Source organism: Phalacrocorax carbo, chromosome 3, assembly GCF_963921805.1.
Source record: "Phalacrocorax carbo chromosome 3, bPhaCar2.1, whole genome shotgun sequence".
NCBI classification, from domain to species: Eukaryota; Metazoa; Chordata; class Aves; order Suliformes; family Phalacrocoracidae; genus Phalacrocorax; species Phalacrocorax carbo.
The window spans coordinates 112,139,282-112,162,464 of NC_087515.1; the positions used below are offsets into that span (position 1 = coordinate 112,139,282).

The 23,183-nt window shown below is 39.6% G+C and overlaps 1 long non-coding RNA gene across 4 annotated transcripts in view; it reads right to left on the reverse strand.

Annotated features, from left to right (window-relative positions):
• LOC135312673 (uncharacterized) overlaps positions 1-23,183 on the reverse strand; it is a 51,746-nt gene that overhangs the window by 20,348 nt on the left and 8,215 nt on the right. For 2 of the 4 annotated variants that reach the window (XR_010372357.1, XR_010372360.1), the window contains exons 2-5: positions 21,998-22,114; positions 16,335-16,474; positions 13,468-13,606; positions 7,405-7,492 (exon numbers count right to left, since the gene is read on the reverse strand). This is a non-coding gene — a long non-coding RNA (uncharacterized LOC135312673). Of the gene's footprint in view, positions 1-7,404; positions 7,493-13,467; positions 13,607-16,311; positions 16,475-21,997; positions 22,115-23,183 lie in introns of all 4 variants that reach the window. The other 2 variants (XR_010372358.1, XR_010372359.1) reach the window with 2 other exon arrangements.

Sequence of the window (23,183 nt, forward strand, 5' to 3'; positions counted from 1 at the left end):
AATTCTTGGTGTCTGAGGCTGACAATTTACATTAAAGGGAATTTTAGACCTGTACAGTCAACTCCATTTTCATGAGAGGATCTGAGGACAGGCTCACAGTGCTTTTACACTATGATACACACAGCACGTCAAGCAAAATATTACTCCTGCATTTGTAAGGATGGAGTTTCAGGAAGGGGCATAGCTAAACCAGGAAAACACATAAATATTGTTAGATTTGATTATATAGGTTAGGAAACTGTTACCCACTGGTACCACTTGTTTTAATTTGGTGAGGTTTCTCAGCAGGGTTCACAGCAAGCTGGATGTGGACTGGGATGGAGCAGGGCAGGAATCTCAGGGTGGTGAGGAGAGTGAATGCACCTATAGAATTAATTTTCAGTTCAAGACTAGAATGATCACAGCCTTACTGCCTTTTCACTAAATTTCAAGACTCTCCTGTTCAATCTGTTTTTAGCAGACCAGCTGTTGCTTTTGAAAAGAAATAATTAAATCAATACAGGCAGAAAAAGAAGAGGGACCTAACCTTTAACTGTTTGTTACTTAGGAGAAAAGGAAGAATCCTATCCATCACTGACTTCACATGACAGGGTAAAACGTGCATATACTACAGCCCTGAACAGAGGATGCATGGCTTAAGTCAGTAGTTTCAAAACGCTGTCACTGAAGAAAGCTGCTGGCCCCACTGTATTTTACTTCTTTTTTTTTTTTTTCCAGCTGCAATTAACAGAAGATAAATAACATTCCTAAACAACTTTTTTCAAATTAAAAAAACCACCCCAATTTCCACAGAGATCATCTGGTGATTAAGAGAGCTGCTCAAGAGAACTAGTTGATCGTAAATGGGAGGTAGGAATGGTTCTCATACCATAAAACCCATTAGGAGGACATTTCTGAGGCTTTGATGCTTGTGTCTGGTAAAATTCAGCTTAGCTGAGTATTCCTGAAGCCATTGATTGCTACAGGAGACCCCAACTAAAAGGCAGAATTTCTTAAAATGAGGGTGGTGAAACACTGGAACAGAGTGGAACACCTCTCTAGCACTGCCCAGAGAGGCTGTAGATGCCCCATCCCTGGAAACATTCAAGGTCAGGTTGGACGGGGCTCTGAGCAACCTGATCTAGTTGAAGATGTCCCTGCTCATTGCAGGGGGGTTGGACTAGGTGACCTTTAAATGTCCCTTCCAAACCATTTGGTTTTGCTCTTTCCATCCTTGCTGGGGACACTCTGGAATTCCCCAAAATAAAAATATTAGATTATAATATAAGAAGTGGTCCTTATGGCTCTTCCAAGATGTTTTTTAAGAAGAAGGAGGGAAACACAGAGACAGTAGGACTTCAATTCTTGAAGAACTGGGGAGAAAAATTTATGACTGTAAGTACTGATCTAAGCAAGACACTATCCGTCACTTAAAAGTGCATGATGTGTAAAAATATGGCAACCTGAATTAAATCAATTTACAGTTTGTCATAATTGCTCTGTATACCATTCTCCTGCTAAAAGCTAACTTAACAGCTGTGTCTTTTGAAACTGTTTTTGTTCCATTATTTTAAAATTTTTTTTAAAAAAGCACAAATGGTAAGAAAGAAAAAGGAGATAAAATGCATTTGTAAAGGCTGTCGTAGCTATAGGTTCTTCCCATCATTTTCTTCAGGGAGAAATGGAGCAAAATAACACAGGAGAAAGCAGTAGTTACAACCACAACAATGTCTACTGCTTCCCACTCCTTGCATGTTATTTAAAAATTACATTAGTGGAGGGATGTTCTTTTGTGATTGGTGAAGTTGGAACTATAAAGCAAAACACTTTCCGAAGAGGTGAGTTTAAGGGTATGGTTTTAAACACAGCAAAGCCATTCCAATGGCAATCTGCCACTAAAATGCAGTCCCCCTCCCCTTCCCCACCCTTTGCCTTAGCCCTTGTGCTGATATTTGCCTGATCTTATCACAGGCCAGTTAAAAAAAAGTCTAACAGAAAACATGCTACTAGTTAAAAAAATACAAGTCAACACATTTTTGCTAGCTCAACTCCCTAAGGTCAGACAAGCATCAGTGCCAGGGAGGGCATGGGAAGAGGCAGCTGCAGCATGAGGATGGGAGCAAGTAGGGGTGGCCATTTGGGCAGCAGTTGTTGCTTTGGCTTACATGGATTGTCAGATTGAAACTCATCCCTTTCTGCCTCTATTTCCCACTCATGACTGATTTTTGCATAGGTTTTCTCTTGTGGATGAAAAATCTTTTATGGTTTGTCTCTATGAGTAAGGTCCTCCTCAGTCAGCACAAGCCACCTTATCCCCAGGTAAAATTAAGTATTGCTTTAAGCCTTGCAGACCATAAATTTTCTTTAATGCCTTTGGCTTCCTTCATCAACTTTGCACATTTCTTTTTTTTTCTTTTTTTTTTTTTTTACATTTCTCATAAACAGTTCTTCTATTTTTTCCTGAACCGGGGAATCATAACTATCTGGCCATTTAATAAGTTCACCAAAAGGATCTTCCAGCTGTCTTTAAAATATTTCTTAGTTCTTTCTCCTTACAAAATTTTACTTATAATTTCTTCTTTGGGAAAGCTACTGTCTTTGAAATACCTCCAGAATGAGGCAGACATTAACTGTTATTACATCTGGCTATATTCAGTTGTCTTCAATTGAGAGATTATTGTTGTTTCCAATTCAGTTTTTCCTAGCTAACTCAGCTTGAATCAAAGTTCTTTGAGAATCTTTATATACATCTTCTTTGTGGTTCTTTTCCTACATCCCACAAACGATCAGGGGAAGGTACTGGCTGGACTTTCGAGTTAACTCTCTCCACCTGCTCTTCAGACTTGTACCAAGCTGTGCTGCCAAGATGCCTGTCCCACCTCCTAGTGCCACTGCTGGGGACGGTGCTGCACAGAGAGGGGCCTGATCCAGCAGGCCATGCCCAGGCTCTCACGAAAGGCTCATCATCCTCCAGCAAACTCTCTGCTTTCCAAAAGAAGAAAAGTTATTAAAGAGGCGAAGGGCATTGTCACCAGAGGTGAAGACTAAGTGAGGTATGACTTTAACATGGTAAAGATACAGCAGTGTGTGATAATGAGTTGAAAAGCACTTCAGCACATTGCACGCCCTGTAGGTGTTCAGGATACAAAGGTAAAATGCAGCGTGGTTTATATTCTCATAACATTCACATCCCATGCCATGAAAGCCCTGTAAGAGAGGGTTTTGTTATCCTTTTAAAATCCTGCTGGTTTTTTGGCCTCAGGGGGATGAAAGTTCCTGACATTATTTAACGTTGTGCAAAACAATGTCTTTTACTGGTTTAAGAGTGATAGGTCAGTTGTGACAGTTTGTAAGTAGGAGACAGTGGCAGAATCAAGATGAAATATTCAGTACCTATAGAGAAGAGTTGAACAGGAGAATGGCGCAGCCTCCTCAGGTAGAGGAGGATTTATAACTGCCAACGTATAGAGTAGGAACATAATAAAAATATTCAGTGGAACTTTACCTTCTCTTATTTTCAACAGCATTTTGGTTATAATAATACTAAAGGTCTTTGTTAGAAATTTGGCCTAATTTCCCATATATCCTTGTATAACCGTTTGCCACTGTAGCAAATTATCAGGACATCACCAAAGCAGATCAAATAATAGACTTTTCTGTACCTTTGTCTTCAGCAGTTGTAATAAAGTGGCATATCCCTTCAGCAGAGATGGCTTCAGAATTTGTTTTCATTCATCAGCAATAAGAGTTTGGTGGAAAACATTCTGAATAATAATTAATTGATGATACGACGATTGTATTTGTGCGAGTACTTTGCTTTCCCATGAGCTCTGTCTTTAACCGCATCCCAACATAGTATTAGCAGTGTCTGTCTTTTGCTTTATTGTTCAAGTTCAGTCATTCTTTCCATTTGCAGAGCCACCACAGAATTCATAATTGAACAATTCCATGTAAAGGAAAAGCGCCTTCTGCTATAATTAAACGCGCTCTCTGTGCTGCAAACATCATAATAAATCAATCAACATGCTGAAATTTGTTCAAATGACTATAATTCTTGTATCTCAAACTCTGATAATGGTCCTTTAAATTCAAGGCCAGAAACAATGGTTAAATAAGAAATAATCTAAAGGAATGGTAAAGTGACGAAAAAAATAATTTATCTGGAAACCTAGTGACCATGTTTCATTCCATCTGAAATGTATAGCAATGGCAAGGCAGTGAGTGACTGCATGTTAACCTCTGAGCAAACCACATAGCCTTTCTCTTTCACCTTTCCCTGGTATAAAATTTGGAATAACAATCTTGCTGCATGTTGCAACTCCACTTAACTTCCACTGGTGGTTTTAATTGGGTAAGGATTTAAAACACATAAGCTCTTCTGACAGTCTCCAGCTTTAAAAAAAATATCAAGCAATGGGCAACACAAAAATATTGTAGAAATTCTAGGTTGATCTTCATTATGTTTATAATTTTTTCCTGTAGCCAGAGTGATAAGAAACTAACCTTTATCTGAAAGAATATCTGAAATTCCTCCTTTATCACTTCTAGAACTGGGCCTTAAGAAGACCAGCACTCCCAGAACTTGTGATAAAATCAGCAGAATTAGCACAGCATGGAAATCTTGCATATTAGGATTATTATACAGTGAAGATGGAAAACTACAGTGCAAGAGGTAAAAGTAATTCCACATAAAGTTGGGCAGTCACTTCAAGATTAAACATTTTTTGGGTCACAGGCATTCTTGTCTGTGCTGATTCATCCACACATCATGTCTGATTCTTTTTTCCCAATTAATTAAGATGCACTCTTATTATCTGATTGTTTTTCTGGTGAGGACACTGTGTTTTCCTCTTGCACTTCTTAAAAAGATATGCAGATTCTTAAACAGCTGGGCATCCAGCAGAAATGATCTCATTCTTTAAATCTGTAGCATCAAAACAAGACAGAAATAACCTTAAAGTGCAATGAATATATTTTACAAGATTGTGTGTCCCATGCAGGAAATGGGACACACAATTGTTTTTAAAATCTTTAATATGTGTCTCTCAGAAGAAAGCTGAATTGGCTTTTGGAAAGGAAGGCGAAGTGGACTTAGAATTTTGTCATGGCTGTACCATAATTAAGGTTATTGTTGCCAGGCTAATTTATACACACTAAAAGCCTCTGCTTTCCCCTTTGACTGCATGAGGAATTTGACTGCAGGATGGAGTAAGTTTTTCCAGTAGCCCGAGTAATCCCTGCTCTTCCTACCCATCGCTAAAACCATTCTTTACATTAGTGTGGTTTTCAGCTGCACTCTACATCTGAAAGCAGAACTCTCAACAGTTACTGAAATAAATTCCAAAATATTGTGACTAACGCTACAGGCAGAGCTACAAATCATCATGCCAATGAAGGGTAAGGTCTACAAACATAAACTTTGTATTCCTAAGAAAAATATAAACCCTGAAATATCAGGTTTTTCAGGGCTCTTTGTGGCTCCATAAGTGCTGGAGTCCTCAGGAAGCAAGGGAAGCAGAGGCCAGGTATGTGAGCAACTTCCTGAAAGGTCCTCAGCTCCTGCTTCCTGCACACCATCACTTAATACTGGAGCATTAGGTGGTATTCGGAAGTGAGATGACTAACCTAGTTTGTTTCACTCAGGAGTTTTGGGGGATTTTTGGTTTTGTTTTGGCTTAGGGGCTTTTGTTGCTGGCTCAGCAGTTTGAGTAAATTATCTGGGTAAGCTGGAACAGACTAAACCTCTGAGAAGGAGAGGAACAGCTGTGAATGGAAGAAAAGTTCCTGCTCAGAATGGACTGTCTTTCTCACATTTTCTGCAAAAGTAGCTATACTTCTATACACGTGCCTGTGTACACTAGAATATAATTTATTGTAATAGCAGGCAGGATACTATGGTCTCTGTGAAGAGCTGCAAGGGGCTTTAGAGCAGCAGTGTGGAAGGAGCTACATCCTTCCTGCAGCAGCCAGCGAGAACACCAGCCAGCCTAGCATAAAGCTGAACTACAGTCAATGGTCCTGGTTAATCTCCGTCTAAGTCCCCCTGGAACCCCTGCAGGGATTCCTGTGATGGATCTGCTACGAAGGCTACTTATTACCTGACTTTCTGCCTCAAGTTCCCGCTTTTCCCAGCATCCTGGCAGTTACTCAACCTATCAAACAGGGGCTAAGTGCCTTTGCTCTCTTTCAGGGGAGAGGGAATTTGGGGAGGCAGGAATTTCGAGGCCGGTAGCTGTGTGAAGAGACCCACTGTCATGTGGGTCATGGGGAACCGCATCCAGCAAATTGTGTTTTCAATATCCCATGATCTCAAGTGTCAGAATACAGTGCTCCAGATGGACAACAAACCAGCTGTCCTGTGTAAGCATTTCAGGGCCAGGCTGTCTTGTGTGCTGCTGCCATAGGCTCAAGAAAACTTGGAACTGAGCTCTATAAATATATCTCTCTCATGCCCTCCTCACTCGTTCCACAGATCCCTTGAAGAGCTGACAAGCTTGCTTGAAAATACATTATCTTTTCCCATATGTAGATGCTGAAAAATAATTAGACCTGCTCAAAACTAAAACCACCAAGACTTTTTTAATATTTTGCCCTAAATCAGGACAAACAGTGGCATCTTTTTCTAAGATGAGAAATTTAAAAATATTTGAATTATAATTATAAATATAAAAGTTACAAAAAGGCATTGTAACAGAGAAGTAAAACATTTCCTTCCTTAACACATTAACCTTTTAAGGAGGCAGAACAAAACAATGTCCACTTGAATTATTTTTATAATTTTCCACTGAAAAGTAATTTTCTTTTTTTTTAACCTGAAATTACTCCATTTTAGAGAGAGGGTATTGAAACCGTTTCAAACACCATCACCATGCAACCACCACACTGGGATCTTATCAGGCACCTTGTATCGCTGTGGTTTACACCTGCACAAATAGATATGCCCTGGCTTGAGCTACCATGACAGGAAATCACACCCTTTTTGTCAGTCAAGAATGGGTCATACGGATATGAAATGGGCAGAACTGTGACCAAAGGCTTAAAGGGCTTTGACAGACCAGGTTAAGCAGCCTCACACTCTAAATCAAAACACTGCACAAACAGGGGTATGTCAAGCCTTTCATCATGAGAAAAGCTATGCATGTGATTTGCATATTCCAATTTTTTATGGTGTTCTATGAACCGATGCCTTGGAAAACATAAGTTTTTTCATGTAACCTCTTCTGTCAGGAATTCACTGAAGAATGAAATGTGAGAAAACTTCAAATGCTGTAGGATACTGCCTCAGTTCCCATCATTTACTCCACCTTTTTAACATATTTTCCAGAATTGTTCTTTCTCAGCATGAGCCCCTGAGCCGCTACTTTGTACCGTAGCCCCCCTGCCCTGGAAACTGGTGACTGGCTTCATAAGCAGCTTTTAACTCACCCAAAGCTCCCAGAAGGACATCTTTGGTGGACTGAAAATGCCATTTGGACACAGAACTACGACGAACTCCACAATCAAGAGAAGCTTGCTGTAACAGAGAAAAGTGTTTTCAGAAGGCAGCACTTGAACATATTCTTAGATTTTAGAGAAAGAAAGGCCTTATCTCTGTTCTTCTGACTACTCATCTATCAGAAACCTTTAAATGGAAAAGCAAATTTTTGTAGTTTGTGGGAGTCCCTTTTGCTCAACAGTTCAGAATTCAAGGCCCTTCTGCAGGACTTTCAGTCTGGTCCCTGCCCCAACCTCCCTCTTTAAATTTCAAGCTGCATCTAAACACGTTTGAGCTGATCCCCTTATCGCTGTTTTGGGCTCAGGAGAAGAAGAAGAAGGAAGGAGAAGTTTCTTGCCCAAGCAATTATGAAAAGGGACATTTTGGCTGCTGTTCTTTGTTGTGTTTCCAAAGTAAATCTTCTCATCTCTTCATTGTCTGTTCATACACATCCTGGCAGGTCTACCTGACTGACACCATCTGTTATTCCTGTGCTTGGGGAAAGAAATAAGTCTCTTCGGTCTCTGTAGGGAACCATACAAAAACAAACACTGGAAAAATAGTTGCTATCTCTAATATACTACAAAGGCTTAAACCAGCGATGTTTATATCTTGACTTGCATTAAATTTAGGCTGTGGGCAAATGCCCAAATCTTTAGCAAGTTGCTGCAAACATTTATTGACAATAAATACGTGACTTGAGCATCCAGGATGTCTATGAGAAAGAGGTGTTAAAACAACATTTCTGCAGACAACTGTTTGTAATATAACCTCAGAAACTTGTAGCTGAAGTATGTTTGCTACCTTGACAAAATTTGTAGATTTATTATCTCAAGGCCTGAACTCTAGGAAAAAAAAAGTATTTTGAAAAAAGAAGAATGCCTTAAATGTTTAAACAGAGTAAGGACTGCGGGGGGATGGGATAGGACAGACACACGGACATGACTATGCCTGTGAAAATTAACCCCTCCTTATAGGAGTCCTTCTCTACACTTTGTCTTTCCATTCAGGACGCATCATTGCTTTACTGTGGTGCTTTGGGTCAATTAGATAGATATTTATCTGAACTGATAAAGAAGGGTAAATCCTTAAGGAAAAAAAGAATATTAGTTAACTTTACCAGAATTAACCAGCTGGATTTTATGAGGAAACTTGCTGAGAAGCTTGAAAGGGTTTTTAATAAAATGGGTGATGTAGTTCCTGGGAGCTAAAAAATATTAATGAGTGCTTAAGGCTTGAAATGTTAGGTTTTATTCATAAAAAGTCTGGAGGGTGGTAACCTACAGTAGTGGTTACTAATATTCCTGCTTTCTTTGCTTTAAGGAGAAATATCTCCATAGCTGTGAAAACAGCAGCATAGAAAATTCTTAAATGATATGCTATGTATCTTTGTTGGCTGCTTTATTCAAGCAAGAGTTGGCTGCGACTGCCACAGTAGTGTCAGAAGCTGTCTGCTTCATAAAACATCTCTCTAGACTGTGGGCAGATATCTTTGCATTAAAGCTATTAGACTGTGGCTGGTTTCTTTGAGTTTAGGAATACATTTTCCTTAAGCATTTTATTTCTTCTTTCAGACAGTAAAATTAGAATTAAATACATACTCGTCTTTCTTTAATCAAGGCATACTGTGAAGGACCTCCCACACAGCTCTTATTGTTACTGTGATCCTTTTCCTGCTTGCAGGGGACAATAACCCAATGCTTCTCCAGTAGACATCCCCTTGAAAGAGACCTTGAACCTTTTTCTGAAAGATCTGTTCCTATTTGGTGCTATCAGAATAAGTTTCTCTGTTTCAGAATAGCAGTCTTCTGCGGGTGACCGGGGCTTTCCTGCCTTTCCTGTTATTTTTTTTCCTACTACTACTTCCAAGCAGTGGGACAGCATCAACAACTTTTTGGACGTTCTCTGGCAGTTTCCAAAAGTGCTAAGTCGCAACTAGACATGCAGTACCATGCACCACAGATTTTTCAGCCAGTCATAGGGAAAGATACAGACTTAATGACTTTCTGTCTGAAGATATTTTCATCATTGCCCTGAACCGGGTACTAATTTATATCCCAGAAAGTGAATATAAAATAGTAAACATTAGAGCGGGATCATATTTCCCTTGAATTTATGGCAATATTACCTAGCAAGGTGCAGAGCAAAAGGAAACCATGTACCATATACCATACAGACATTGTGCTAAGTGATTTCCAGATGTAACATCTAAACGTAATGCAACTTTGCAGGTCATTGTCATGGTCTGCTACGATGGTGGTAGATGCCACACAGTCTTAAAAAGAGTACAAGCTACCAACAGACACTACGTTATCATTAAGTAAGCAGTTTGGCTAAGAGATTTCTCTGAAGACTAAAAATGGTAAGTACTCTCTAGTCATAATTAACTCCAGTACTGTGGACAGTAAAGGTCAAAACTGAAATATCTGGCAGACTCAGAGACTGACTGCATGTTGCCGTGACCTAATTCTATCCAACTTACTACAGAGACTTCTTTATCACAACCAGCAAAGTGATTCAGTTACAATGGAAAAAGAATCTGGTGATTTCTACAATTTGTCTCTTGTATAATAAGAGAGAAAATAACATCTCTGAGCTGACTACCATCACCGCAGTGAGCTTGTATCACCATACAAATGCTATCCGGTGGCAGAAAACATTTCCTCACCCACCTTAAAGTGATTAAGTGATAAGCTAATTAAGTATTTTATACTCTGTTAGATGATTGTCTGCTTATGTGTAAAGGAGATTTTGTGTCTTCAAGGTTGGCAGGATACATGTGCACACTTCAAATAATACCTTCTCCCTAAGCAAACCCAAAGCTGTCTCTAGACACACACTATTGCACCAGACTGCAAGCACTGGCCTCTGGGCAAAAATGGAGCGGCGACTGGTTTATGTATAGCATTGAATTATTAATATTAATTCCAGTTAAGGAAGACTAATAAGTAATATTGGTCTTAAGCCTCCAGCTAAGCTTTCCTCTGAAAATTGTGGAAAGAAAGATTGAATGGCCTTTCTTCTTTCTTTAGCTATTATTAATTGACATTATTTCTATAGTTCCAGTGCCATGAACATTTTTCCTTGGCTTTCTGTTTACCACTGAAACAAATAGCTAAATAGAGAGTGGCAGGGATCACCTGCCATCTTCTTCACTTTAGTGATAATTACGTGCAGCAAGTAGGGAGCTCTAAAACAGTGAGATAAAAGAACAAACATAGTATTTTAAAGACCAACACTCAAGAAGCTATATCATAGCATGTAGTTACAAAGGCTTACTTTGGGGGCATCTGGGTTTGCAGCCCCAATTGCCTATCGATGTGTGCAAGCAGCTGTTGCTTTGAACAGTGTGTGAGTTTTCCTACCATGGGGATGCCACATACATGTGCTACTTCCATGAAGAAAAGCACAAACGGCCCTGCTCGTTGCAAAACTGTGGAGAACAGTGACCACTAATGACAATTCGCTTTTTTTTGCTTTTCTGTGGAAAAAGTCAGCAGATCTCTCATTCACATGCACAAAAGAAAGGGTAGGGGAAGATGCTGGCTTCCAGGCTCTGCAAATGCTGACAGAAAATGTGGTCTAGTGACAGGTAACTTATTTATTGTCATTCTGTTGTGAAATCACCATATTAATTTCCCACCATTGTGGGATGATTAGATACTATGTGTTCAAGTGTCCTTAAGTGTAGAAATAAGCTGCCTTCAGAGGTCAATTAAGCTGTCCCTGAAAGTGCCCATCATCTTGGTATGTGAGAGCCCATTAACACAGCAAAGGTGGGATGCAGTTGGGAGGGATGAGTTTTAGAAGACATTTAGTTGAAACTAACAGAAAGCAGGTACAAAACCTAACTGGATAACAATATGCTAGGAGTAATTATCAATGGACCACTGTCAAAACTGAGGGATTGATCAAGCAGCATTTTTCTGTCAAGCTTGAGCCTATAGGAATCTGGCCCAGGTCCAGTTTCATTCAAAGTTTCATTTGTAACCTGGATGATGGATTAGAGAACATTTCTATTAAATTGGCAGACAATGTGAAACTACGAGGGACTGAAAGGATATTGGCTGACAGGATTAGAATTCAAAGTGATTTTGACATATTGGAAAAATATTCAGAAGGAGGTATGAGAGGGAATTCAGAGGAAGTGGTGCCAAGCTGTACACTTAGGTCATGTTTCCACAACCCTAAGCATGAGAGCTATGCATTGTGCAATCACCTACCATTACCACCTAGCTCAGTAGCAGACACAATGTCTTACATCACCATTTGTAACCTATTACTGCACAAGCAACACACCACTTTCACCTCCAGCTCAAGCAGCAGCAGAAGTAGCAGCAGCAGGCTGGGTATCTCCATGGAAGTGGTCAGAGAGCTGTGCGAAGTGATATGAATGCATTCAAAGTACATCACACACATCAAGGTGAGAAATAGTGCAATTGTACAGCAGTCAATGGTACTAAATCTGGGCTGCTGTAGTCCTGCCAACCCTCACTTCCCAACAGCGTTCCCGTCATTTTTTGCTAGCGCTGCTTCTAATGCAACCACATGCTGAGACAGTTCAGGGGGATGACAGCTGGCTCCACAAAGAAAGTGATTATTTCTCAGCCAGAGCAGCTCCCAGAGCCAGCTCACCACATAATTGTATGAGCTTGTGCAATGCAAGGGATAGGAACGTGCATCTGGGGTTGAGGGGGACAGCAGCCCAGATGTGATCAGCTTCAGGTACCAGAGCACTGTAAAAAGAGAGGGGACTCAACTAAGACTTCTCTGTGAAGAATTCGCTCTAGCCATGAAGATAAAGCGACTCCCCCTCCAAAACCATCTTGTCCTGTGAGAAGAGAGATACCTCACAGACATGAGAGGAGCTCCAAATATGGGGGGATTGCTGTAGAAAATGTGCTTGATCACCTGAAGGCCAGAGGAATAGCCCTTAAAAGGAAGAGTCAGATCTCAGACTAACCTTAACAGGATTCTGCTTCTCTGCTGTCTCCTGCATGGTATTTGAAGGAGCAAAGAGGAGCAGATGGCACAAGGCAGAGAGCGAGAAGCCCAAGTGGAGCCACGGTCACCACCTGTGCCTGCCACAGCTTGTTCGCTCACCCGGGATAAATGGGAGGGGCAAATTGTGCAGAATGCCCTGACCGACTATTTTATGCAAAATCCCTGCCCGCTGCTTGCTGTGCTGTGAAATTATGCATATGCTGGACTGAAAGCAATAAACAGTTGTTTTCTCCAAATCTTGCTCCCAGTCTTTTTTTAATGGCGCTTGCCCTGCTTTGCATCCCAGACACCCAGCCTACGCCAGACCAGGCATAGGGCTGGCACAGCCTATATCCCAGAGGCTGTTATTTCACTGATTATTCCTAACACTGTCCTAATAGCCCCCAAAATTATTATTGCAACTTTTCTGCTTGGCAAATGAGAAGTGCAACTGCAGCCCAAAACTGTTAAAGTGTAACAGAATTTGTTAAAATGTAACAAAGGGCTGAGCTCCACAAAGACGACTGTAGTTCTGAAGACAGAGGGTGTATGGGCAACTGCAATGGTTTAAACCCCAGATTTAGTGTGCTGCATCATATGTCCTGCTGCATCCATCCCACCTAGTGCCCCTTACAACCTGCTGTTAGTCAGTAGAAGGTGTTTTTCAGCACTAGAAGGAATCTTGGTCTTCTGGGGAAATTTCTCAACTGCCAGGGCACAAATGCTGAGGGTGGCGTAGTGGGGACACTGCAGCTATGCAGAATGTGCAGTGGTCTCTTGGCCACTGATACTAACCCTCCATCATCTGCTCTCACTTCAGTGAAAGCATAGAAGACATGATCACCTGGGCAGAATCCGTAAGGGAGCAATAAGAGCAATTGGAGGTCTAGAAACATAAGGAAAGGTTAGAAGAATAAGGATGATTTATTCTGTGTAGGAAAGACAAAAGAAAGCCTCATAATAGTCTTCAAAACTTTCTAACAGTGAGGAGCAGAACACTGGAATCAGCTGTTCCCAGTGATTATACTCACTCTAAGTCTTTAGGAGCTGCTCAGACAAGGCCCCGTGAGGAACGATGGTGGTACAATCTTGGGATGAATTGGTGGGCTGTGCCACTTCTGCCTAAATTTTTATGATTTTATAATTAATACACATCACTGCATTTGCATCCTAGAGGAGACAAACCAATAAAGAGATTAATTAGATACGGAAGAGGATTACAGGGATTTAGTTAAGAATATTGCTGTAATGAGGGTCCCCTTTTATTATACTGAAACGATTCTTGCTCAGAAATCAGAGGCCCAGACAACTCTGCAAGCCATACTACCGATGCCATTCCTTTTTGGTCTTCAAGTTATTATTCAATTGCTTTTAAAAGTACCTTTATTATAATTTGTTTTAATTAATTTTACTAAAATAAAAAAGAATTACTCATATTTACCAAACCCAGAGCTATTTTATAACTTGTATTTCTATAAATAGAATATGTTGCCACCTATTTGGGCACGATTCTGTGGATTCTTTACTGCTAAACCACATTAAATTCTTCATCCAGCTCTTCTTAAGTCCTTCAGTATATTGTACTAACAAGTACACTCCAGAGAAATGCTTCTGGAATCACCTTCTGTATTTTAAGATAGCATCAGAATGGTTCCAGTAATTAATCTGTCAATCAAACCCACTTTACTGAACTACCTGCATGATCTGAGTTGACTATGCAAAGTAATAACAATGAAATAGAAGATCAGCACAAGAACTGCTTCAGCAACCCCTGACTCCTCACTTAAATCCCTCTCTGGAAATGCTCGTTTTGATAAGTTTCTCCTCTTTTTGCTGGTCCCTTAGCAGATACCTGGTCCTTTTACTGGTGCACTTGTGTACCTGAATCTCATTGCTTGTTTCATTTCAACTGCCTGGGTGTGCTCACACTGTTCTACAAGAAGGAAGAAGCCCAGAAGCAGTATGGGTTGCCTCTGAAAGGACAGGCTGAAATGTTGTTTACTGCTTTGCTATTGCTTATAGTCCGGAGCTGAATGACAGTGCAGAATACCAGTTATGATCATTCCATTCCAGATTTTGTGGTGGTAAAATGAATCCTGGGAGAACAGATGTCCTGGCACACTGCAAGTTTATTCTGGGTCCTAATAATATTTCCTATCCCCTGCTTCCAAACATACATTCTTATTGCCTTTTGATTCAAAAGGTTAACCAGTTTTCTGGATTCTAGGTGGGTCACTCCAGGGAGAAGCTGACGTTGGGGCAATTACTGTGTTTCTTACCTTTATTTACAAACAGGTTCTCTTTGTCTAAATACATGAAAAATCAAAATAATAGTGCATAATTCTACAGCTCCCATCCCCTAATCTCTCCCATCCAAAACCTCATTAAAAATCTCTTTTTCTTTCTGAGGTTTTTCTAAGGTCATAGTACCAGACTTCTTTGGGTGTGCCCTATTCCATATTCAATTGTCCAAGTGATGTTTCTGCCTCCTTTGGTAAAGACAAGCAAGAAAGAACAAAGCAATACCCAACAAATTCCTCTGCTGATATATGCTTTCTTTTGGCTGGAGCCTGTTATTTCAGCTGCTTTTTTCCATCAAAGTGTTTAGTAACTTCTTAGGGTTAATCTTAAATGAGAAATCCTATAATGCTCTATACCTAACAACATGCTCGCCCTTGCTGAATGTTCTGATAAATACTGATTTTTTACTGTAGTACAGGACTTTGGGCCAAGTGGAAAAGAATATCATACAGCAATTCTTTCATTTTCCAACTGAATTTTGCAGAGGTTTCAAATATGCTTAAATTAGCCTTATAGACTCTACTTCCCTTGGTCTCTGCCTTCTCTTCTGTTTGTTTATACTATTTTAGCCCCTCCAGCAAGACTCAATAAATAATAATTTCCTTTCTTTTAAAATCTACCATTCTATAATGTTTATTCCAAGGCACATTTACTACAGTTTTAGCTGAAAATCACCATCACCACCAGCCTGAGGAGGCTTAATTCAAGAAGTTGTTAGAGCAGGCTAGTGATTAAAAATTTAACTCACAGGAATTAGGAAAATGAAAGAAAATGCAGCTACAGTTCAGCTATGTAGTATACACAATCTTGTGTGAAGTGGAAGTCAAAGAATTTATTATTTATATTATATATTGCATACAGAATCAAAATACTCTTAATGTAATAGCATATTTGATAAGCATATGACAAAAGGAGGCAACAGAAGTATATTTCCCATTGATACTGAGTCAGTAAGTCTGTTTCAGCTCAAGGCTGATTTCCAGGTTGCAGACTCAATAGATTTCCAGTCCTAGTGGAAGAAAGGCTAACCGCATGTTTTTCCAACAGAGAACTCCTCAGAAAGAACACAAGATCTCAGGATTTTTGAGATCTTTAAAAAAATGAATGTGTCCTGCCTATTCAAAACACAGATTTCTTAGTATTCATTGGGAAGAATTGTTCTTTCCTTTTCTCAGGTTGAAAATAAAAGTGCATTCAGATATTTTACACTAGAATGACTGTGCAATGTCTTGGCTAGCAGGGGACAGGAGCAGCTTAGAAGATGATGAGCTTCCAGCCAGATATTCAGTCTTGCTATAGTCCACCTTTAATATGCTATTCATGCAGGCATCCATCCCTCAATGCAGTTTTACTACTACCTCCCCATAGTCATACCAGTAAGTACCTTTTCTTCCTTTGAAACAGCACACTTTGCTGTACGTACATGTCTCATCTGAAAAGATTTAAATCGTTCTGGGACCTTCTTAACAAGACAGACCCTAACACATAGTCCTTCCTTAAACCTTTGTTGGCAAGTTCCTCAGGAGACATACAGTAAATTCACTCAAATGAAAAAACAGGTCATCCCACTGTACCTTGCCACGGAATCATTGCATACCTCCCATTACCGTGCTTCAGATGCAAGTACCGTGTTTTGCCACTCCATTACATTTCAGCTATTTTTCTTTTATGAAGTGAGTCCAAAACATCACCAAATTAAAGTTCTCCACTGGTTCTGATGATAGGTTTGATAACTTCCTGGCACAAATGAAAGTTTGGTTATAAGTTGAGAGCCATTCACTGAAGAGCTCATACAGTGCCTGTTATACAATATCAATCAGTAAAAGTGAGCTGCCAATAACAAACTATGACATTGGCAACAGTAATGATAATGATGCGTAGCTACCTCACAGTTGTTTGGAGTTTTCTACAAAAACAGCACTTTTCGTGCAAATAGGAGGTCAGAACCTGCTAATAATAATTTATGAAAATGACACACTGTTTTGCAACAAACAAATATTATGTTAATGCAAAAGTCTAAACATTCTTTTGGACTAGGCAATCATCCCGCCATACTTCCGGAAAGGCAGAATTGTACAAAGGAGAACTGCACTAGCTCATACACATGGTCAAATAGTGGCACAACTGAGACCTCAGTGCTTGTGGGAACATTTTATTATTGCTGTAAAATAGCAATAATTTGCGGTAACAGGAGACAGGACCTTACTTCTGCAAACTCCTGTAACATTGCTTTCATTCTTAGTCCCAGAGTTTTCCAGATGGTAATTGTAGTCCATAGCAGAGCTGAGCTAGCATCCCACAGCACCAGGGAAAAACAGAGCATTATAACAAGTATTGCACATGGGCTGTCACAGGGAACTTAGAATGAGGATAGAGAGAGGTTAAGCACCAGCAAGAGGTCATTTTATGTAAATAGAAGTGGAGAGCACTGAGTTTAGTCAGCTGACTATCTCATATTAAATTTTGCTTGAACATTTGGCTGTGGGATACAAAAATGCTAATGTGACTCTGTGGATATTCTTGAAAGCATAATAAATTTGAAGAGTAGATAGATAATATCATAGAAATAAATACTTTGGACCATGCTAAAATGGCACTCATGACAATACCACTTAGACATTAGAGATATTACAATAATTGGTTTCATGTAAAACAGATAGCTAAAGACATTGGGTAAGGTCCCAGGAGTGTGCTAGAATACATCATTGAAGATGGGTTCTTTAATTGAATGCATATAGGAATAGATAGAACAGCTTGAGCCATACACAGTATGTCACAAACCTTAACACTTATGGCTACATTTTATTTTGCACACCATCCCATCCCCATAAAATAGCTCGTTTCAAATTTAAAGCTACAGAATCCAATCTTTTTGCTTAAGTTGAGTTTTATAGTCTACAAGGAAGGAAACACATCATCCCGCTTTTTACTGAAAAGAACCTAGTACAGTCCTGGAGCAATATAAATAATAAATCTCTCTCTTACGCATTTATAAAGAATCCATCAGTATGATACATATTTAACATACATGCACTTTAAATTTCATTATATATGTATGTGAACATTAACTCCACTTTCTGGGTTTCCATAAATTGTTGTGTATAACTGGTTTATAAATATGGGCTAAGTATTTTTATTTTCACTTCCATTTTCTTTTGGAGTACATTTACAGAAGCTGAAAACCTGTTTGTGGCTGTTTATCCTTCTCCTACCTGGGGAAAGCAGTATCTCTCAATTTTTTTAAAAGGACCTGCCAGTATCTAGACTGTTTTTCTGATTAAATGCAGGAAATTAAGAATCTTCATTGGTAGAGCGTACCTACCCTGTTCTGATTTTGCAGTTGTACATGTGTGAATATAAATACGGAGCTACTGAAGACAGAAGCATGACAGACCACTGTGATTATTCAAATAATCAGACATCCTGCATTGAAGAACTTCCTCCAAATTTCTATTTTTTTTTCCAAAAAGATAGGCATCATAAAGCAAATCATCTCTACCTTTGGCCAAAAACAACTGTGCACTGCAATGGCTCTCTTACAAGAGTTATTCTGTTAGTGTAAAGATAATGAAAATATGTGAATGGAAATCATGTGACTTCCTTGGAATGTTACATTTAATCTCTTGATTGACTCTCATAAATTGCTTTCAAATTACTGCACTAATTCTTTTCCCTCGGTTAGAGGGTTACTCAACAAGTTTTCCAACATTCAAAAAATGCTTCAGAAAAAGTCTGAGCTGCTTTCAAAATGGCCTATGTGCTTTGAAGCATATACTGGAATTCATTACAAGTTTTTGCAGAATCTATTATTCTCTTACAGGACAAAATTAGATTGTAAAGACATAAATGTCAAATTAGGTTGCTTGCAGTTTGCACCAGAGTAGCCTCATTTCAGAGGTGTTCAGCAACCATTCACAGCTGTGGAACTGTGGAGGCTCTCTTTTTCTGAAATGAATTTCAGACTGTTTTACATTTTTTATAGATACTGTTAACATAAACCTACGTGAATCACACAGAAATAATGATAACATCTTGCTTTTTTAATTCATGAAGATTTTTTAATTCATTAAGATAATCTAATTCAGATGAGTGAGACTGGTCATGTGGATAACAAAGTAAGAAAGATATAGATTTGGATCTGCAAGTTTAATAAAAATACCGTTCAGGTACTTTTAATTTAGGCTAGGAAATGCTAACAGTTTCCTAAGCTGAGCTCAGCGAGCCTGTATCTCCTGGGCAGCCTCCCGGTTGGCCCCAGGAGGGAGCGGATTGCATCAGCTCTCAGTCTGGTGAAGACAGCCTCCATGACAAGCCATTCATGCGCATGGCAAGTGTGGGGCACGTTCTCATGCTCATCTTACCCTGACCCATACGGACAGTCTAGTTGTGTGGAGCCAGATTTATTTCGTGTACTTGGGATGCTAATGCAGAGGAATCAAGGGGCTACCTTAGGCTCCTTACCTGCATCACAAAGAGCAACTGGACTGCATACAAGCACTACTGTGTTTGAATTCTTAATGGCATGTCAGTTGTTAGTATTTATTTTTTATTTCCTTCATACGATACTGTAAATGTTAATGTTAACATAAATGAAGGGTTCCTTAAATTATTATTTTTAATCAGATAAACTTACTAGATACTACACACCAAGCAACATGTTGGCATGTGATTTGTTTCACTTCATTGATAATATGCTCATAGCTTTTTGTGCCAAGGCACGATAAATTCATTACTTACAGCACAGGTTATAACATCTCCTTGGATTCTAAGGGTCTGTATTTTCTTGGTGGACTATTTAAACCATTTTTTGAAGTAGCAATCTCTTTCATTGTTATTTTAAGGCACATCATGATTGTGTCCCTTTTTCTTCCTATCTAGACTTTAACAATGGATTGTTTTCTCTTTTTCCTCTGGGTACTGATGATACACTCTTTTAGCCACTGAGAACTGTGTACTCATTACCACATTTCAGCACCTTTTAGTATTCGATAGTGACACCAAAAGAAAGACTGGCAGATATGTTAAGAGAGTTAGTGCAACTCTGCTCAAACACAAATAAAGCTGATGTAAAAGGACTGAACTTTGTGGCATCCACAAGTCTGTACATTTCTACTGAAGTTCGTCACTGTCTGCCACTAATCCTACAAAGCTTGGTAGGGATCAGCTGCTGATAACACCAGTGAAAGAGGGTCTTTGTTAAAACACTCTTGGTTTTTTGCACATATTGAAGACCTTGTAAGCCTTATTCAGATTGTCTGTTACTTACCAAACATTACCAGTGTATATAATTCAGTGCTTCAGAAAAACCTGTATTTTCGTCTTTGTTTTTCCTGTTATTTCTGTTAATTACAATTTTTAATTTACAGTTCATGCTTATGATTTAATTCTTTATCCACAATAAATTCCTCATAAATAAACATTTTATTTTTTTGGCCTTCTCTTTAGTGGCAAAATAATGATTGAATTGATAATGTTCAAAGCTAGAATGTTTTGCCTGTAGTGGGTTTCTTATTACTATTATAAATGTTATCTTCAAAGAGTTAAAGTTAGTTAGTTATCCCAATCCTCCTTGTTTAATGAAATTATTTTGTTTCCTTAAACTGTGTTTAATAAGTAATAAGGGATACTGGAAAATTAATATACATATTGCTGTATTGATTTAGTTTTAGTTCATTCTGTTTTCTCTCTGAAGTCTATAAGCCTTCGGGTCCTATCTAATCTATTCATTTCTGACATGCGCATCTTTCTACTGCCTAAGTGCCTCTGCTGTTCTTGAAAGAGCCTCAGAGATGATTTAAATCCTTATGCTTTGCTTTTTCAGCTGTTTACCATTTCCCACATAATTTTATTATGTACTTCAAAACATTATAATTGTACTCTAAGAAACTCCATTATCATATCAAGTCTAACTTTGTATTGAACAACATTATCCAATGCTGTCCCTGCATCCATTGTCCTCCAACTGCAGGAACACTGCCAGACCCTCCCATGAATTCTAAAAGTGCCTGGCAGCAACTCCATACTTAGGACTGCATTTTAAAATGGATAGTTACCAGTGTTGGAGAGCAATGGCTTAGTAATAGGTTGTGCATAAACAGGTAAGATGCAAGCAAAGTTAAGACTGTAGTGCTATGATAAGTACAATGAGAGCAGACTACATAATTATTTAGATGACAGCATAGGAAATATAATGGTGTGCTTAAAACCCACAAAATGCTGAATTCAAACCTACAGAGTGCAGGGCCACTGTGACTGAAGCATCTGGATTTAGCAAAGCGAGGTGCCAGCCGTAGCATTAGTTAACATCCTTGGGATGAGAGATCCACATTCAAAAACAGGCTCCTAAACATGATGCCAAGAGGGAAAGGATGAAGAACCAATCTCTGTGTATCAGTCTCGCCCCTTTATGGGTATCAGGCTTAAAGAGATGGGTAAGCATATCAGCAGTTAAACTGAACTACATGAGAACAGGGATTGTATTGACCAAGGTACTTTTTGCTTCATTTTTCTCAAAGGAAATTAAAAATGTCTTCTTAGATTAATTTTGTTTTTAAATTGGAATCAGAATGTTTCACTTTCAGAGCTGAATACTGAGAAAGGGAAGTTAGACTCATAGATCCAGTACAGAAGACATGGCTGTTTTTGAAGTCCAATGATTACAACATTCTTACAGTGATTTTCAAATTCGTTGTCTGTCTTAAGGGATTTTAAAACAGAAAGTACATTTAGTACTGTATATTAGTGTACAAACAGTACATTGTCCTACCTCCCAAAATGTGCTTACACATTTTCTGGAAGACTTGAAGAATTCAAACCAAGAGGAGACTGAGGGGACACCTCATCGTAGTCTACAGCTTCCTTACAAGGGGAGAAGGGGCAGGTGCTGATCTCTTCTCTCCGGTGACCAATGACAGGACCCAAGGGAATGGCAGGAAGATGTGCCAGGAGAGGTTTAGGCTGGATATTAGGAGAAGGTTCTTCACCCAGAGGGTGGTAGAGCACTGGAACAGGCTCCCCAGGGAGGCAGACACAGCACCAAGCCTGACGCTATTCAGGAAGCACCTGGACAATGCCCTCAGAGACATGGGGTGAATTTGGGTTTGTCCTGTGCTGGGACAGGAGTTGGACTCGATGATCCTTGTGGGTCCCTTCCAACTCAGGACATTCTATGATTCTATGCTAGGGACTGTTCTAGCAGCTTAGCACTATGGCTGATTGCACTCCAGGACACATGCTGTATTTTTGTAGCCTTGAACTTACCACCACAGATGTGAAAAGCTGTCCCTCTCAATGGAGATGGACCATCCTCTGTTCTCCAGTGGGGCTGTTCTCAGTCTTGCCTGCTGATTATGTTCAGTTGCATCAGTTGAACATTTTCTGAAAAGTAAGGACAATGTTTCAAGTCTAGAAGGCAGTGAACTGATCTAATCCATAGATTTGAATTGTTGACTTCTGTCTCTCAAGACAAACTCCCTGATGTAAAAGAAAAATTTCCAAACTCTCCAAATGTTGACAGGCTATTAATGGAAACTTCAGACAGGTATATTCACAATCCTGCATCCACTGCCCACCAGCCTGGAAATGCTTCCTGTTGGATAACTCCATAAATTCAGACCCACAATTGAATTGAAGTTTATGAACTAAAAGCCTGATATACAAAGCACAGTCTGAAATGGAAGATGGAATTGCTGTCCCAATACTACCCTGTAAATCATCCTCAGAGACAGCATCAAGGTCAAATCAACCAACTCTGACCAAACCAATAAGAAAATACCCCTATATCAAATGCCAGACACTTACACCCATGGTCACCTCAGCCCAAGGTTGCTAGCCACTCAAAACCTGCCTTCTATACTGCGTGCTTTAGAGAAGCCTGTCTGTTGTGATATGCCGCCTCAATTCCCTTTCCCCAAGCAGAAGCAACTGGGATAGGCAATGATCACACTCTTGAATGATTGCTACTTCTGCCTGTGGCCAGTGCGCAAGAACACAAGAGCACACAGTGAAAATATGACATTAATTCAAGATTTAACGTTCTCTGTACTGCAAGAGGAATGTACTGCATGGCCTAGTGCTGATCTGCCTTCTGAGTCTTCTCCAGTCTGCCACCCTTCAGCACAGAGATGGACTGGCAATATACTGTAGACATGAGATGTTGTTCTTTGTCCTCCCAAAAGCTGCTAAACTCTGTGGGCAGCTCAGCTCTAAGTTTTAAGCAGATGTTGCAAATACAGTTCGTCAGGTGGTCCTGCATTAGCATGACTCATCTTGTAGGCTGGACAAGACAGGGTACACTACTCCTTCATCTTCACTCTCTACCCTCACCACTTCCTCTTCTTTTTCATCTCCTGACCTTTCTGAAAGACCATTTCCTTGCTGTCACATGATTCAATGCTACAGGCTATTACCCCTCAAACTCTGGCACAAGTTCTGCAAGGTCCTTCAG